This window comes from Apteryx mantelli, chromosome 17, assembly GCF_036417845.1.
Source record: "Apteryx mantelli isolate bAptMan1 chromosome 17, bAptMan1.hap1, whole genome shotgun sequence".
Lineage (NCBI taxonomy): Eukaryota > Metazoa > Chordata > Aves > Apterygiformes > Apterygidae > Apteryx > Apteryx mantelli.
This window is the reverse complement of record NC_089994.1, coordinates 10,765,452-10,781,971: the sequence shown is the minus strand read 5'-3', so window position 1 is coordinate 10,781,971 and position 16,520 is coordinate 10,765,452. Positions and strand designations below refer to the sequence as shown.

Here is a 16,520-nt window from a genome sequence, read left to right as displayed (position 1 = left end):
TTTCAAATTGGATATGTTTTGATAATTTCCCTTCAGCAGCAAGTTTCAAAATTACTTTGTAGTGCCATGTTGGGTACAATTCTGAAAAGACGACACATTTCCCAATTTCCTCTAACACTGACAGTATCGTGACAACAGCAAAGCACACTACTCGCTTAGTCCAAATTACCCTTCTTTTCAGCTTCCTTACCAGCCTTGTGTAAGGTGCCATGAGGAAACTTGCACAGAAAAAAATCTCTTAACTACACTACTACTAAATCCTAAATAATATCCGAAATGAGACAACATTCCTTCAAGCTACAGTGCCCCCCAAAAGATCCTTCAGTTTCAGTCATACAGGAACCTTCTAAAAACAAAATATTAGCAAGGAATCTTATTCCTTACAAATTACAAAACTAGAAAAAAAAACAAAACACTTTTGTCACCTTCTTGAACTGCTGGTTCTCCACAGATGCAATTGCAAACTACTGAAGTCCATGAATGCAGCACTGTGCACTGGTTCCGCTGTGAAGTCTTGAACTGCCTCTCTATTGAACAAGAAAGCCTCCATTTTGGGGTAAGCCAACTAAACAAACCTTTGTTTGAGCGCAAGCTCAGCCAGCTTATAAGAACGTTAATGAGTTTTATTTTTAAAAGTTAAATTCTCATCTTCATGGTTTGAAAAAAACAGTGAAAGAAACCTCAGAAACACAGAGAATAGTAATAATAAAGATATTTAGACTCAGGTTTCTCTGATATTGGCAACAGCATATGGGAGGCAGTAACCTAATCACACTCTTGCTGGTTTAACTACATTGCTCAGTCTTGTTTTCTTCCTCTTGCAGAGCAAGATGATGTGGAAGTAGTAGTAGATGGCTATCCCACAGTCTGGTACCTTAGACTTCGTTCCAAATTGAAGTCCTATGGGTGAGACAGAAATAAGGCATACCCCATAAGACATACTCCAACACCACACAAAAACAAAACCTCATTTAAATGGGACGTTCAGATAGAAAGAAGTCTTGTTTAGCTCATCTGTTTTTTGCACAGAGCAAAGCTTGCTTTAATTCCCATCCATTTTATTAATTATTCCGAAGTGTACATCTGTGCCCAGTGTTGCTAATCAGAGCGTGCACAAAACAATATCCTCTCTGCAGTTACAGCCAAATTTAGAGCTCTGCTGTCCAGTTCATAAAGTTTAGTGTTTCTATGAATAAGCACAATTAAGCCCTGGAGAATATCCAGGCTTCAGGACATAATTCCCACGCAGAGCCTTTGAAGCATCTTCCCTCCAGGAGGCAAGGGAATTCCAGTGAAACGGCATGGCTTTTTTTTCCCCTTTAACCTGCGACAGCTTAATGGAAGATCGTTAATGACCGACAGGAACCAGCTCTTCCTTTGGGTAGTTTGTGTATAATGCCATGGAATTTATCCAGATCCAACATAAGAAAGCATCCAGGAATAAAACGAGAAAGAGAGAATATGAGGAACAGCAGGCAAAAACGGAGAGCATCTTATCCTTGTTTTTTTAGACTTCATCCCGTTTGCAACCAAACTGGAAAATCTCTTCCTTCCCCAGCTCTCCCTGTCTCATTACCAAGTACAGTTTCATATACAGGGCCAGTGACTCAACACCTCAATGGGGAAAATAGTCCAAGCTGAGATTTATACCCAACAGGATGGGAGAACGTTAAAAGCTTATTGCAAGGAGGAAGGAAGGAAAACGCATTAGTAGCCAGAAAGGAAGCACATTTCAATAAGGCTCTTTTGTCTTTAGAAAAGGGAAAGCAAACAGCAAAACATGCTCTCCCCTCCACACAGTTGTGTTTACATAGGCTTCTTGCTTGGAAAAAGCTTTCATTTCTGCAGAAACTATTCCAAAAAAAAAAAAAAAAAAAAAAAGAAAGATCACTTAATTTCTTAAGAAAATCTTAATTTCTTAGGAAAAGTAGCCTCCCAAAATACATAAGTAACTCAGATCTATTCTGGGAGAGATCTAAATATTTTCACCTTTCAAGCCATCAGGGAGAGTCAAGCTCTCTAAGTGCCAAATGTACAAAATGCACAGACCGATATTTGAAACGCAGACCTCGACGACGACTGAACATCGGAACCGGCTCCGCAGGCCTGTTTGGGAAGAGGTCCTCGGCACTGCCCAGCTGAGGCAATGATCGAGGTAACGACTGCCCTGGGGCTCTGCTGCAGCCAAAGGCCCCTCCGGCTGCCTCTAGGAGCCCACCAAGACACGAGACCTCTTCCTCATACCGCTGTCCAGCCCGAGAAGGAGAATTCAGCAGGGCCAGAGGCCAACGAGGTGCTTCTGGAGAGGTTACCAGGGCGTTCGTCTCCGAACCAGCGTCTCCGTTAGCAGCGCTGGCTGCAACGCCATGGGCCCAGCTGCGCGAGCGGGTGGCCGGCACAGAAGAGCAGCGCTGCGTTGACGTCCCTGCGCTCAGCGCCAGCCTGCAGCAGTTTGCAGAGACACCTCAGCACCTCCTGCCGCTGGGCCATCCATCCGTTTCCTGCTTTGATGGAAACTCAGCGGCTTGGCTGGGCTGGATTCGAGCCTTAACAGGGTTTTTCCCCCCCGTCACCTTTTCTCCATAGGGAGCTGGACGTTTAAGCACAGCTACCTCACACGATCACAGGAGACGAAGTATTACCGCTTAGTGTATTAGCTCCCCTCAGTGCAACAGCTCCAGGAATAGGAGCATTATTTACCCCTCATTGCCTGCTCCCACCGAACAAAGCCACAGTGCTTTTACACTTTTTTTTTTTTTTTCAGCTTTAAGCCCAGAAGACCATGAACGAGTCCAAAGCAGCCTCCGACTTGGGCCGCCCCACGCGGCTGGACAGGGGGAGTGGGGCACCTTGGAGGACGCGGCTGGGCCGCCGGTCGCGCCACGGCGCACGACACGCGCTTCAGAAGAGGCCTGCACAAAAGCCGGCTTGTGAGATAAGGCAGCGAGCGGGGCCGGAGCTGAACGCTTCACATTTTGCAAGCCGCCAGGGCCCGACGAGCCGAGCAGAGGCTCGCGCCGAACAAAACCTCTTCAGAGGAGGACCGGAGCAAGCCCACGCGTTGCCGGCCGCGGCCTTCCCGGCGAGGCTGAACTGAGGCTCGATTGTGCGACGCAGCTCGGAGGCTTTCACCAGGAGTCTGGCGAGCTGAAAAGCTCCTTAAGTTCCTAGCAGCAGTGCTGGGAGCGGGAAGCAGTGTCCGCATGACCCCCTTGCCCTCCCGAGGCACGACGAGCCGCGGGAAGAAAAGCAATGCCCGCATCGGCGAGGAGCACGGCGCCGGCCGGCTCGGCTCCTCCCCAGCCTCCCCTCGCCCAGCACACGCCGGCCCCGGAAAAAAGACACCGCCACTGATTTAGGAGCTATAAGCTGCGGTCGCAGGAGGCAGGGGGGGTGTTTTGGCCGAGCATCTCGGCTGGCTTCGTCAACGCTCTCCTCTAGGCAGCTGCTACTGGCCGCAGCCAGAGGCAGGATGCAGGGCTAGATGGACCCGGCACAGCTGAAGAAATAGTGGCAAGAAAAGCACTGTAAAAGGAAATACAAATCCATGCAGACTAATTTTTTTTTAGGTGTCGTGTGGGGAATAATTTGGCCTGCAGACCGTTGGCTGAGCGTGCTGCGACTTTCAGATCCGCACGCCTGATGGAGCTGCTCATTTGGAAAGCAATTCTCATCGAGAGCCTCATGAGGCTGCAGGTTTCTCTCTGGCCATTCAATATTAAATACTCAGTCCAGGAGTAAAACTATTTTCAAGTTGAACCAGACTTTTTTAATTGAAAATTATTTTTAAACCTAATACCTTTTGGCTTAAAGCAGTAATTAGACAAAGCTCCATTTATATTTATAGATCAGATTACCGCCTCACCATGCACGCATCCATCTGTTTAAAAGGGGCACTTTTCATTTACACCTTCTTAGCAAAAAAACTATTAAAAAAAACCTTTTAATTTCTCCAAATACTTCCAATGAGCATAACTTTAACAGCATCCACTTCCGTCTGACTTCATTTCATTGCTGTTTGGCATATAACCCTCTCCATTCTGTGATCAAATTAAGTGAGATGACAGCAAGAAGTAAGGAATTATACAGAAACCTGAGAAAACATGACTAAACATTGGGTGGGTTTGGGCAGTGTGATTTGAATGGATCGGAAACTCCGGTCCCACCTGCAGCTGCTACCTGCCAACGCAGGATCCCTGTGCACGGTCCCCACACTCCCAGGGCCCTTTCTGCCACAGATTAACGCCACATCACAGGTTATAAGACCCATACCAAGAGGCAACGAACAGGCCAACATGCTACTTTGCAACAAATACTCACTTCTTACGAGCATCAGTGAAGAAGCCTGGATGTAACTAACACCACTGAGTTGGAAGGGTTTAGGTTTTGGGGGGATTGGTTTTTGTTTTTTTAAGGTAAAATCTTGTCATCTGGATACAGCAGTCTCAGAGACTGATAACGTGACCAAAACAGTATTTGGATGCCTCTCTGTTCAGGTGAACTTGCAGACAAGAACAGCCTATTAGTGTCTCTCCAAACAATCCTCACTCTTGGCAGATATCTCAAGGTAGCTGTCGAACCTGGACAAATCCAGACTTTAATATCTGCTGCTATAATAAGCCCGGGGGAACGTCTGAAATGGAAAGGTTGATTCTCAGAGCCATTCATGCTCATATAAATGCCCATGTAAATGCTGGCATGCCGGCACGGCCTGCGGCTGCATCGTTTTGGCCACGGCGCGCGAGCCTGCGCGCACCAGGACGACGCGGGAGAAGGCAGAGGAGAAAGCTCCCCACTGCAGCTCCTCCGGGAGCTCCTGCCACTCCGCCCTTCCCCAGCCACACTGAAAAATACTGCTATCAAGAAAAATATTTGCTTAACGCTGTAATCTCCTCCACATTGATTGTTCTGGAAATACAAGTAAAGACAACACATTGATCCTTGCAAGCAAACACCCGGGTTTCCAAGGCTGGCCTTGGCCCCAGCACCTGCAGCTCCCAGCACACCTGCCCGCACGTTGCAGGTGCTCAGTCACCTCCTCAAAAGAGCAAACAAACCAGCAACCACATTTACACCTGCAAGCGATTTCATTTGCAAAGTTACAGATGTGCCTCCTCAAGAGCACGCGTAAAGGCAGCTCCTCAGAACATTAAGCTCCTTTGCACCTTTTAAATAATTCCAGCTGCCTGTACATCATGTTATTTGTTATCCCATCCTTAGGGATTACGGCTGAATTACTTTGCTGCATACTATCCTCCACCCAAATATTCCAAATCACACTGACTGCTTGTCTGTACAGCAAGTAAGAGCTTTAGTGATATCAAAGGGGAAGAAAAAATCCAAGCTGTGCCTACACTGAACCTCCTCCACCATCCCTGCCCCCACATCGCACCGTGTGATTTCGGTGTCAGCGCTATTGCAGTTCACCAGCCTCTGCCAAAGCCTACTTACAAACTGAGCAATGGGGGTTAGAGACGGACTGGCTCAAAAATGAAGTTAAGCAAAACCCTTATGTGTTCAGCATAAAGGCATAGGCTTCATAGTCCATGAGGATATTACTTGGAAAACAATCTGCAACTGTGATGAATTTCCTTAAGCTTCGGCAGGCACAGGTCTGCACAAAATGGCATTAATTCAGCACCTTATCAGCAAAAATTCATATGGCCCACTTCACGGATCCTACTTTACAGGGTTAAAATTTAAGCTGTCTGGCACATTGCGGAGGAAAAAATTGTTTTTAACACCACACTTATGATTCTTAGAGCACAATACAGCTCTTGAGCAAGTTTGCTACTTCACTGTTAATAATGAAGCCCTAAAAGAAAAGCCAAAGGAACCAAAAGAAAAAAAGGAAATCTCAAACTACTTTTTTTTTGTGTTCAACTTTTTCTTTGTCTGTCCTTAAGCAAAAGATTTAATCCATGGTTCAAGTTTGTGGTAGTACTGAACATACTATGGTTTTTAGTGCCATCCTGCTCTTCTAGGAGTAGAAGCTGTAGGTGAGAATATCCTGAACAAGTATTTATTTTGTTGTCAATGTTGTAGAAACACCAAGGAAAAAATTCCCCCAGGAGGCCCAAGCTTTTGAGTGTGGTGGGCCGCACGCCTGCCTTTCCCGCGACGTGACAGCAGCTGCCTCTGCCCTCATGCAGAGCCGCCGATACCTGAGGACACGGTGTGCTCCCGGGCCATCAGTCGGATTAATCCCGCTGTGAACAGATGGCTCCGTCACCCTTCTGCAAGGCTACTTTGATAGAGACATCACTAATGGAGAATTCAAGCTACCAGGAGCCCCGTCGGAGGCACGCAAAGGGTGTTGGGGGCATTTCGGCCAGTTCCAGCACATGAATTTTGACGCGAGTTTGCACTGTTTTGATTTCAGAGCAGCCTTTTCCAGTTCAACTGAGGCTAGCAAGACTGGTAAGGATGGATTTATGCAAAACTAAAAGAAACCTAATTTTAAACTCTGCACAGATTTTTTTCCTCAATGTAACAGATTCTTCTTTTAAAATCACAGTTTAGTGATATAACCTTGCAAAGGGATAAGCCCTTGAGTATTGTAGGGCATCTTTAGCACAATTTTCTAAGCAGAGAAAGCCATCTCATCTAATCTGTTCACTTCCCCTCCGAAACCCTCGAAATGGGTGATGTTAAAGGTGAGGTCCCTTTCCCAAGACACTTGGTCCTGGGAAGGTGCTGCAAGAGCTGCTACACTGGAGAGGCTGAAGCAAGAGATTAAGCTGAAGTCTACAGCAGTCAGTTTAATTTTTGGCCAGTTTCTCCCCCAGCCAAGACATTCAAAGACCTGAGAATCACAGGTTAACTTTAGCTAAGTTTGTGATGAGCATTCCTATCTGGAAACATTTATTAACATCTCATTCTACTAAAAAAAAAAAAAAAAAAAAAAAAAAAAAAAAAAAACACAAGAAAAAAGCCTGGAGCTGTGAATCAGAGTACAAACAATGACCTCAAGCACAAACGCCGGCTCTGGCAGAGACGCTGCCGACCTCTGACCAGCCCTGGCAGATGGCAGTGGGCTGCAAGAGGTGCTGATGCCTTGACGGGAGCCAGCAGTCCGTGATCTATTAGAAACTCTTCCCTCACACAACACCCCTCATGTATCATTTCCATATTTTCCAGTCTGTTTACTGCTTTTAACAGCATCAACAGATACGCAGCCTGTACATGTTCATTTTCAGTAAATCTCTCGGTGCGAGATGAACTGGGTGCAATCTCCAAAGGCATGCACAACCCAAGACCGCCAACCTCCCACTAACATTCAACGCAGGACAACTATGGTAACTGTAACCTTGTTAGCCCAAGATCAATGCCAGGCAAATGTGTGGAGGGGCTAAAACCAAAGAACTTGCATTGGACTTTATTAAAGGACAGGAATACAACCAACGGCAATCTCCAGAGCTTTATGATACTGATATTAAAACAAACCTAACTTCAGAGTTTGAGATCAAAGGTTTGGGTGGTAAAGTTAGGTGAGGAGTTAAGATTTGTGAGGCGTATGACTTACGGCACATTATATTCTGACAACAAATTTGGCTCATGCACCAATAAAGCACATGTTAAATGAATTAAGGGCTGGCCAACTGACAGATCTCAAAGTAGTTGACAGCATAAAGTCACTGGGGAACAAGATTGTTTTAGCTGGGTTTTGCATTAATCAGAGCTAGCCAGATGCTCATCCAGATCCATAAAAATGCTGAAATCTAGATATAACAAAATTCCTTGAAAAAAATGTTCTGCTAACTCATAGATTTGCAGAATGCTAAAAAAGCAAGAGGGCTGAAGGTGTGAGTATATTCGATTTACTTTAGTTAAGACAGAGGCAATGCCATACCTCCGATAACATGGAGCACAAGCAATAGCTACAGAATAGAGGACGTGCCCTGAACAGCAATGAGTTTCAAAACAATTTCAGCATCAGGGCAGATAAGCAACTCAACAGTAGCTTGCTTTGTCAGTGCCACAGCAAAATGAATAAACAGCTAATGCCGGCTTTGGCTATCTGAAACAAGGGAGTAGGAAGTCAGCAAGTGATTCTGTGGCACCATTACCATATTAAATTCACATCTGGGTATCCACACATTTAAATTTGTATTGGAAAATTGGAGGCGGCAGAAAAAAAGCCACCCAGAAAAGAATTTGAGGGATAAAAAACCAGTTTCTGTGAGCGACTTTAAATTCTCTAGCTGTTGAGAAGAAACAATTATAAACACAAAGAATGAATACTTAAGAAGGCCCAAAAGGACCCTCTACATACTAGGAAAGGCTCAATAGGGCTCAATGCCAGAAGCCATTGCACAGCTGAAGCAAGGCAAATACAAATTAGAAATACAGTACAAGTTTAGTGGTGAGGCCAACCAGTTATTGGAAGAAAACTATGAAAAAAAGTGGCAGCAAATCCTTCACTTCATGTCATCAAATCAAAACTGTAAGCTTTGAGAGAAACGTACTTTAATCAGATAAGATATTGAGCTCCTTACAAGGATAAGAGTAATGGCCATGGGTTACAAAAGGTGAGACAAGGATGATCACTGATTCCTTCCAGCCATACCTTTTTTGAGTCTGATATTACAAATACTTTCAGGTATACTTACGGGCATTGCAGGCCTGTATCCACTTTCAAAAGTGTCATAAGTAAAGAGATCATGTAAATATTAAGTGGAGTCACTTAAAATTACTTGAGTGGAAAGACAAAACAAAGCCAATCAAGGCTAAGATGACGAGATAGATGGGAGAAACATTAATTAAATTAATGTTGACATTTTCTAGCCAAAATTAGCACTTGGGGATCACTGAATCAACATTACAATCTGGTCTTTGATCTCCCCTGAGCACTACAGAAAAAAAACAGGTAAAAAGCTCGTTTGGTTTTATGTACATATTTACATATTCTTGCAGTCATTCCCTTAAAACCATATCACACTTAACATTTAAATGTGAAGTTAACTAACTACATGTTTTGCAAATTTGGAAGGCTTCCTGTACCATATCCTCTTAATTAGAATTTTGTTCTATTCATTGTTTGCCTAAAATTAGGTACTAAAGTAAGAAAGAATGAAACAGGAAGGGAATCAAAAGCCACACAACAGAAAGACAGCAGAACTACCTGCAGTCATTCAAAAAAAAAACAAAACAAACCAACAACAAAAACACCCACAGTAAGCCAACTTTTATAGCAGCCTGTTATTGGGCTTCAAATTTCCATTATGAATTTTCAATTCACAATGAGTCAAATTCTCAATTCAGGAGTCAATACAAGAAGTCAGGTTTTGTTTAGGGATGATCCAAGTTCCAAAGAGGACAAAAAGGCCATCTCTAAAAAGAGCAAAAAGACAACTACTTTATGCAAAGCTTTCAAGACCTGTCAACATCAGAAATCATCTTATGTTCCTTGTGCAATGTCCAATAGGATCTGCTGAGGGCTAGTGGAAAAGTTTTAGGCTCAAGCCTACTAAATTAGAACTTTTACCAGGAAAGAAAAGTTAAAGTTTAATTAAGAGATTATGCCACTCATATCTGCCCTGGATATTCAAATCCCAAACCCCGTTTCCCTCCATTTCATTTTTAAATCAAAAGTGAACCCATCATCCAGTTAAAAACAGATGCAAAAAGTGATTTCAATTTTTTTTACTGCTTGCAAAGCTTTAATGACCAAAGCTGAAATGACCTTCCACGTATGTTTGTGCAAGTGTCTGTAGGATGAAGCTTGTTAAATTCATAGATGCTAAAGCCAAGAGGCTTTAGAAATTCAAATTAACCAAGGGAGCAGAAGAGGCAGTGAGCCAATAAAAAAGCAAACTCTTTCAGAAACAACTTATTGGTGGAACTATTATTATACATAGTACCAAGCTTAACTTCTTTATTTGCAATTCCAGATATCCAAAAATGTTCACATTGCACAAGTGAAATCTATCAACTAAAGACCCCCTGAGAAACTTAGATATTACAGATGGTAAATTTAACTGTTTACAGTCCTAAACTTTGTATGCATCCGTCCTGACCCTGCCTTCCTCATACCCAATCATGCCTTTTGAATCAGAAGCAGAGTCCCTGGCTAAGACACAGACTGTTTTGCAAAGCTGAAAAAAAGAGCAAGCATTCTGTTTCAGAAGTGGCATGTTCTGCCCCTCTGACCTATTTCTCAGCAGAGTTCCCAGTTCTCATTCAAAATAAGACTGTGACTGATCAGCCTCTCATTTCCATGGATGTTCTCTGATACGTGAGCATGATGGAGGAAAAAACATTGCCAAAACTGCCTGCCTGAACAAGCACGAGGGCGAGCGGCATGGGGCAAACAAGAGCAACGTGCAACCAACCATCAGGCCTTTAGCAAAGGGAGGCCACATGAAGGCTTTGCTCAGAAATTGCCGTCCTCCTCCCCAGCCCATCCAGGGTGCGTGACAGCAGTGCAGCCGTGCAGGACTCCCCTTTGCTCTCCCGGCTGTGGACAGGGAGGAGTTGCAAAATCCTTTAGAACATAACAACATTTGGGTTGTATCCGAGCACAAGTCCAGCAGGCTCAGCCTCCTGTCTCCGCCAGTGGCCAACAGCAGATGCTTAGGAAAAAAACAAGAACTAGTCATTCATCACATCTTATCTCGTCTCGTGCTCTTGCGTCACTGATGGGAAGGCTCAGGGCAGACAGAGCTAGCAAGATCATAATTTAGCGCTGACAATAAAATCTTCCATTCACATTCAAAGCAAGACAGCTAAACTATATGAAACTTGAAGCAGTTCAAGAGAGAAGGTGAAGGTCAGGCACGTCTATCAACTGTGCTTTTGTCTGAATATGCTTTTTTCATAGGGCTGGATTTCATGACCCATGAAGCTCCCCCCGCAATAAGATCAGATCACACAGCACTTCATTTCCCTTGACTTCAGGCAGTCAGACTAGCCCAAAAGAAAAACAACCCAAGGGTCATATCTATATTTCAGAGGGAATTTACCTCAGGTTTCAGGTAGCCTTTTCTCTCTGTCATTTAGGCCAATATGACATTCTCAGTTATTTCTAATAGTTCTTCCCATATATTGTGTTAGAAATATATGTATGTATGTATATAGTTCATATATATAGAGAAAATATATATAAGGCCAAGGGTTAAAGGGAAAAGATAGTGTGTCCTGTAACATATTAAGGCTGTAACAAGTAGAAAAAGATCCTGCTAATGAATCAATAATTATACTTCTAGAAATTATTCTACTCCTGGGCAGACAGAAGCTAGTTTCTTAAAAGCTACATCAAAAGAAGTGTGAAACAACTTCTGACTCAGCAAGGTTTTATGGATGGATAAAGAAACACTTTAGCACATGCATGATCATTTCATAATTATGCTCTTGAATTATGCTTGAACAGAACAAAACTGAGTTATTTACTCAGGTAATGGGGAAAACAAAACAGAACAAAAACCACCAAATACTTCATGGACACAGAAGTGAGGAAGGGTCATTTCCTATTTTGCAGCCTCTGCCCCCTCACCAATTCACCCCTTTCCCCAATAACCCCCCACATCCCCTATAGCAATTCCACTCGCAAAAGCCGGTGCACGCTGCAAGGAGGCAGGAGCTCCGCGAATGCTGCCTGACCCCCTTCCACCCTCGCCGGTTAGTTCGCCACTCTTGTCAAATGAGGCACAGGAGCTGAACAGGAGCTGAATTTTGCCCGCTTGCTGCTTTCTTCCAAGCAGAGACGTTAATTTGCGTCACCCTTCCACTTCGAACTCGGAGCGCAATGCATTTTCAGCAATGCATTTCCATTTTTCTTTTCAAATGTGGTTAAAGCTGACCAGTGAGTTCAGAACTTAAGCTGACAGTGCAATCACAAAACCCTTGCGTTTCCTTAGGGAGCAGTCTAAAAAGGGTAAATATAGCCTTATATAGTATTCAGATTCAACCTGGGCATCTTTGATTGGAATACCAAAAATAGTAAAGACAGATAAGAACTTGCCCAATATAAATGTCTTTTAAAAAGCAACAACTGGGAATTTAGTATCTGCTGATATCTGGGAAGTTGGGAAACACTAACATCTGAATCATTCAAGCAGCATCCAAGCCCTAACCAGAATATCTAGCGTTTGGCACTGCTCCATCTCCGGCAGGCTGGTCCTTACAGTCAAATGGTGGCTAACCAGACACACAGCCTGCCCTAACCAAGAGCTACTTTGAACTCCAGCTAAGACAATACAAGTTTTGTTCAACTTTTAAGCTGGTCTTTGGTCCAATCTCTTCTGCCCAGCCAGATGATTAGAACTTGCTCAAGAAACAGTTTACAAGTTTCTTTTTAGGTTTATTCATATTTTACATGCAGTGCATGAAAAATACAACCCCAAACTAGGCTTTCTACACAGATAACACAACACAGCAAGCATGCCCAAGAATTTGCATCTGTAGCTTTCACCATCTGATGCAATTATATATCTGTTTTGTGCATTACTAATTGTGCACCTTTATCATTCCATTGCATTGTATGCAAGGGCCATTTATGGAAGCGGTCTAATCTCACTAAGCGGCAGAGCTAAAAGCCCATTATTCTCCGGCAGGAAGGCAATAAAAAGATTGTAGCAGACAAGGCAGAGCCCCCCAGTGTCACCTGCTAGATGCCATTAACCAAGCACCTCTACTGCTTTCTACACATCTGCTAAACGAATGCACAGCGTTCTCTGGGAAAGGCTCTCCTGAAGGAAACTGTGCAAGGAGGTCACAAATTGACGGCTGCTGCAAGACCTTGGTTTATCACTTCAGCAGATGCTATTTCCATTCTTTTCACTGAGATGGAAGCAACTGATAGAGTCACTGATTAAGCTTGAAAACATTTTGTACTGCACAGTTACTATTGCAGGTCCTTGTTCTGAGATTTATGGTACCTAGGCCCAGGGTGCTGCAATAGTACAGATAGGCTGACAAACTGTATCAATGAAACAAAAATCATTCTCGGTGAAGCACATGATGAAACAGTACCAATAATTTGTCTAGGAATGCCAGTTTAAAAACAAAACAAAATTTTTTTTTTTTGCCACAGATTAGGATATTGTTTAACAACACTGAATCTTTCCACCTTTTTATTTCAAAGATGCATGCTTAGGAAAGAAGTAACTCAGGATGGTATCAGGCACTCAGATCAGTGAGCTGGGTGTAAGCATGGAGGGAAGTTTGAATCCAGATGTTGATTTGTATAGATATCTCACCACAATCTACTTTTTGGCATGCTGAGGGAATTCTTGGAAGTTTCATAAACTCCCAGATGTTGAGGGCACAATCTTGCCTCTCATTGTCTTCCTGCCAACAGCAAGGTCGAACAAGCACACCAGATGTGGCCTCAAGAGCTGCTGTTTACAATATCAAGTTTGAATAACAGAAGAGAAAAGCACCTGTAAATAGCTGCGTATTTTGTCCCCCAGTGCTAAAAGCGGGGTCACATCCCCTTTGAGCCTCCCTGCTGACACACAAAGCCGCTTGGACACCAAAACCATTTTGTAGAGTCAGCTAGGAAATAGAATAATCGCCATGTGATGAAACTCTGTCATTAAGAATCTTTTCCACCTCCAAATCGGCATCTCAAGCATCAACACCAAACATATTTCAGAACACACATCAGCTGTTGTGCAAAGAATTCGGGCTCGGTCTCCTAGCAGCCACACTATTAATAGAATCCATTTAAAATAATCTTTCAGTTTTAACCTCACCAAACTCCACAGATTGAACTTCAAAAGCCAATATTATATAGCCATTCATAAGAGATTTTTCTCCTTTAGTGTTCTGCAATTGGTATAAGTAAAGCCAGAATTAGCTCCGAGAGCAACATTCTCATTAACTAGCTCAACAGCCCAAAAGTTGGGAACAAGAATGTTTTACCCTGATCACAAAATAAGTGGCAAAAGGGGCTTGTGTTTTTGTTAATGTGCTTGTGCTACCGTGAAGGTGTTCAGGGACTGTCTACTTCTACAGAGCTGCTTTGAGAATTAAAGCAACTCTCTAATGCTAGCGTGACGCCTTTGAAATTAAAAATATACGCATGCTGACATGTTTTCAAACTCATCAGTACCCATCTGGAGCAGTGTTCACTCTTCCCTACCTCCAGCTTTAAAAAGAGAGCTGCTCACGGAGTCACAAGCGGAGGAGCTTTATGCACCCAAGCCCGGGCCACACAGCCTGGGGCGGGACCCATTGGAAAAGCACAGCAGAAACAGCAGCTGCAGCTGCATCCCAGAGATGTGGTGTTCAAGGTGGAGCTGGGAGGGGACAGCAGGAGCGTGGCCACCTCCTGCCCCGGCTCACCGTCACAGCTCTGCTCCAGCCACTGCCTGATGCTCCCGACTCCCAGAAGGGCACATACTCCAAGGTATATGGTTTCTAAGCATTTGGGAAGCACGCCACAACCGAGTGCTAATAGCTATTTAATTAGAAACTGGCTGTTTGTAATTACAACTAATCTACACAGCTGCTTCTTTCTCCCCTAGGTTTTCAAGCACCCAAGCCACTACAAAGACCTTGATTCCCTACAGCTTCTCTAAGTATCTTTCCCACAGTCTTAACCATCTTAACTATTGTTCAAAATCATCCATAACATCCCTTCATTTCAGCTCCTTCCCTTTCAGCTCTATCACATTCAAAGACCTTCAACCTTTTTCAGTGGCAGCTAAAAATACACAAAGTGCTTACTGTTGTCTGAAACAATCTCAGAGCTGCCTTTTACCTGAAGTCGAGCAGGCAGGAGATGATCGCAAATCTCAGTTTGACAGCATGCTGATTGCTGTTCCATATAAAACTACTTTTATTGTTCTTACAAAGGGGGGGCTTCTTTCTTCCATTCCCTTGTATCCCAAACCTATTCGGGGAAGCCACCGAAACAGTGGTAGCCTCTGTACCAAAATGTCACCATTACCCTGGAGTGGAGCCTCTAAAGTAGCTTTTTCAGGGAGAGGAAATTCTGTCCATCAACATCTATGGTCCAAACTGCTTTCTTTGCATTGCATTTCTTTCATCATCTTCTAAAACCCACCTGTTCCACATATTTTACCAATAATGACATGCTCACAGCTCTTTGGTGCATTACATCCATCTATGTAGTTGGACAATTTTTCAGGGCAAGAATCATGTAATGCTTAACATATTTTACCTCTTGTAAAGCACAATATAAATAACGCTTACATTAAAAATGGACAGTGTCAAATTGATGCCCCCCAAAATTTAGTACATCTTTAAATTTTCATGTGCTACTAACATTTCTTTTGCTGTCTTTCACTGTTTCACCCTCTCAATATCCAATTGAGCTAAGTGAACACTCAAATATTGAACACTCTCTCCTGTAAAATATCCACTGGGAGCTCTAGTGCCTGTGATGCTTGACTCACAGTCAAGCTCTGTGAAAGCTTTATGTTCTTTCAGCTTCAGAAATGCATAAATTTTGTGTGCGCGCCTTCAGGTGTGGCCACTGGATCACAAATCTAGAAATCTGTTTATTAGTTATGTTACAGTCATCCTTTAATGTAGATGACAGGTATTTCTGGAAGTCAATATTTACCCAAGAAATTAAACAAGCTCCCCAAAGATTTTGGACAGGTTGTTTTTGCTTTTTTGCTTGACTTGTATACTCAACATATGACAAATAAAAGTCAGTAAGTGTAAGTCAATAGCATATTGACTTATATAGCACCTGCATCTTAGGAGAAAAAAAAAGGTTAGTTTTGAGACTGAAACGGTAACTTGACACTAAAATAAAGGTGTTTCAGATCACTTTCCAGCCTGAGACAGAGAACTACAGTTTAAGTGGGGACACAAATCACTGTTAGGTTTAAGCATTATTTACCTGGCTGTCCTATGCCTAACGGAATCCAGCAAGCTATATGCTACAAACCACTCGTACAGCTGGCTGCCTTGGACAGACATAAAGGAAGGTTACAGAGCAGAATAACACCCCAATACAATCAAATCACCGTGCATTTCCTCTGCTTCATTTAAATTTATAGGGCCCCACTTTGTTCTAAGGAAGAGGTAAAATAAGTCACCAACCACCCATACCGAATCCTCCTGCTTCTGAGTTCAGTCCAAAGCACAAGAAATACAGAGGAGAGGAACAGTAATATTCAAGCTGAAGAGCGAATCTCACTCTAGATGAAGCTAATCCACCCCTGACAGGTCCAACTTTTATCCCTAGTTGAAAAGATACTTTGAAGAGAAAATGTTTTGTATTCGAGATGCATCTCAAGTCTTATAAAAGAACATGCAAGGCAGAACGGCTCCTGAACGTCTCCACAGGAGACTGCTTTTCTCTACAAATCAAAATGAGGATTGAACTGAACCCAGGAGTCTGGGTTAAATTTCCAGTCCAGACAGATTTCTTCTTTTTTTTTTTTTTTTGCTCACACATAAATTTCCTACTGGAAAAGAGAGGTAATGGTGCTTCCTGTCTTTTGTACTTTTACCAACATGAGTTTTTGGTTTGGGGGAGGAAGAGAAGGGAAGGGAAAGAGGTGGCAGTGGAAAGAACTGTTCTTACTTCTTGTCCA

The 16,520-nt window shown here is 43.2% G+C and overlaps 1 protein-coding gene across 5 annotated transcripts in view; it reads right to left on the bottom strand.

Annotated features, from left to right (window-relative positions):
* ZDHHC8 (zinc finger DHHC-type palmitoyltransferase 8) overlaps window positions 1-16,520 on the bottom strand; it is a 119,253-nt gene that overhangs the window by 59,998 nt on the left and 42,735 nt on the right. The window contains exon 1 of one of the 5 annotated variants that reach the window (XR_010885901.1): window positions 426-628. The exons of the other annotated variants lie outside the window; for them this stretch is intronic. The gene's annotated coding sequence lies outside the window, so the exon portion shown is untranslated. Of the gene's footprint in view, window positions 1-425; window positions 629-16,520 lie in introns of those variants that run through there. 5 annotated transcript variants of the gene reach the window in all.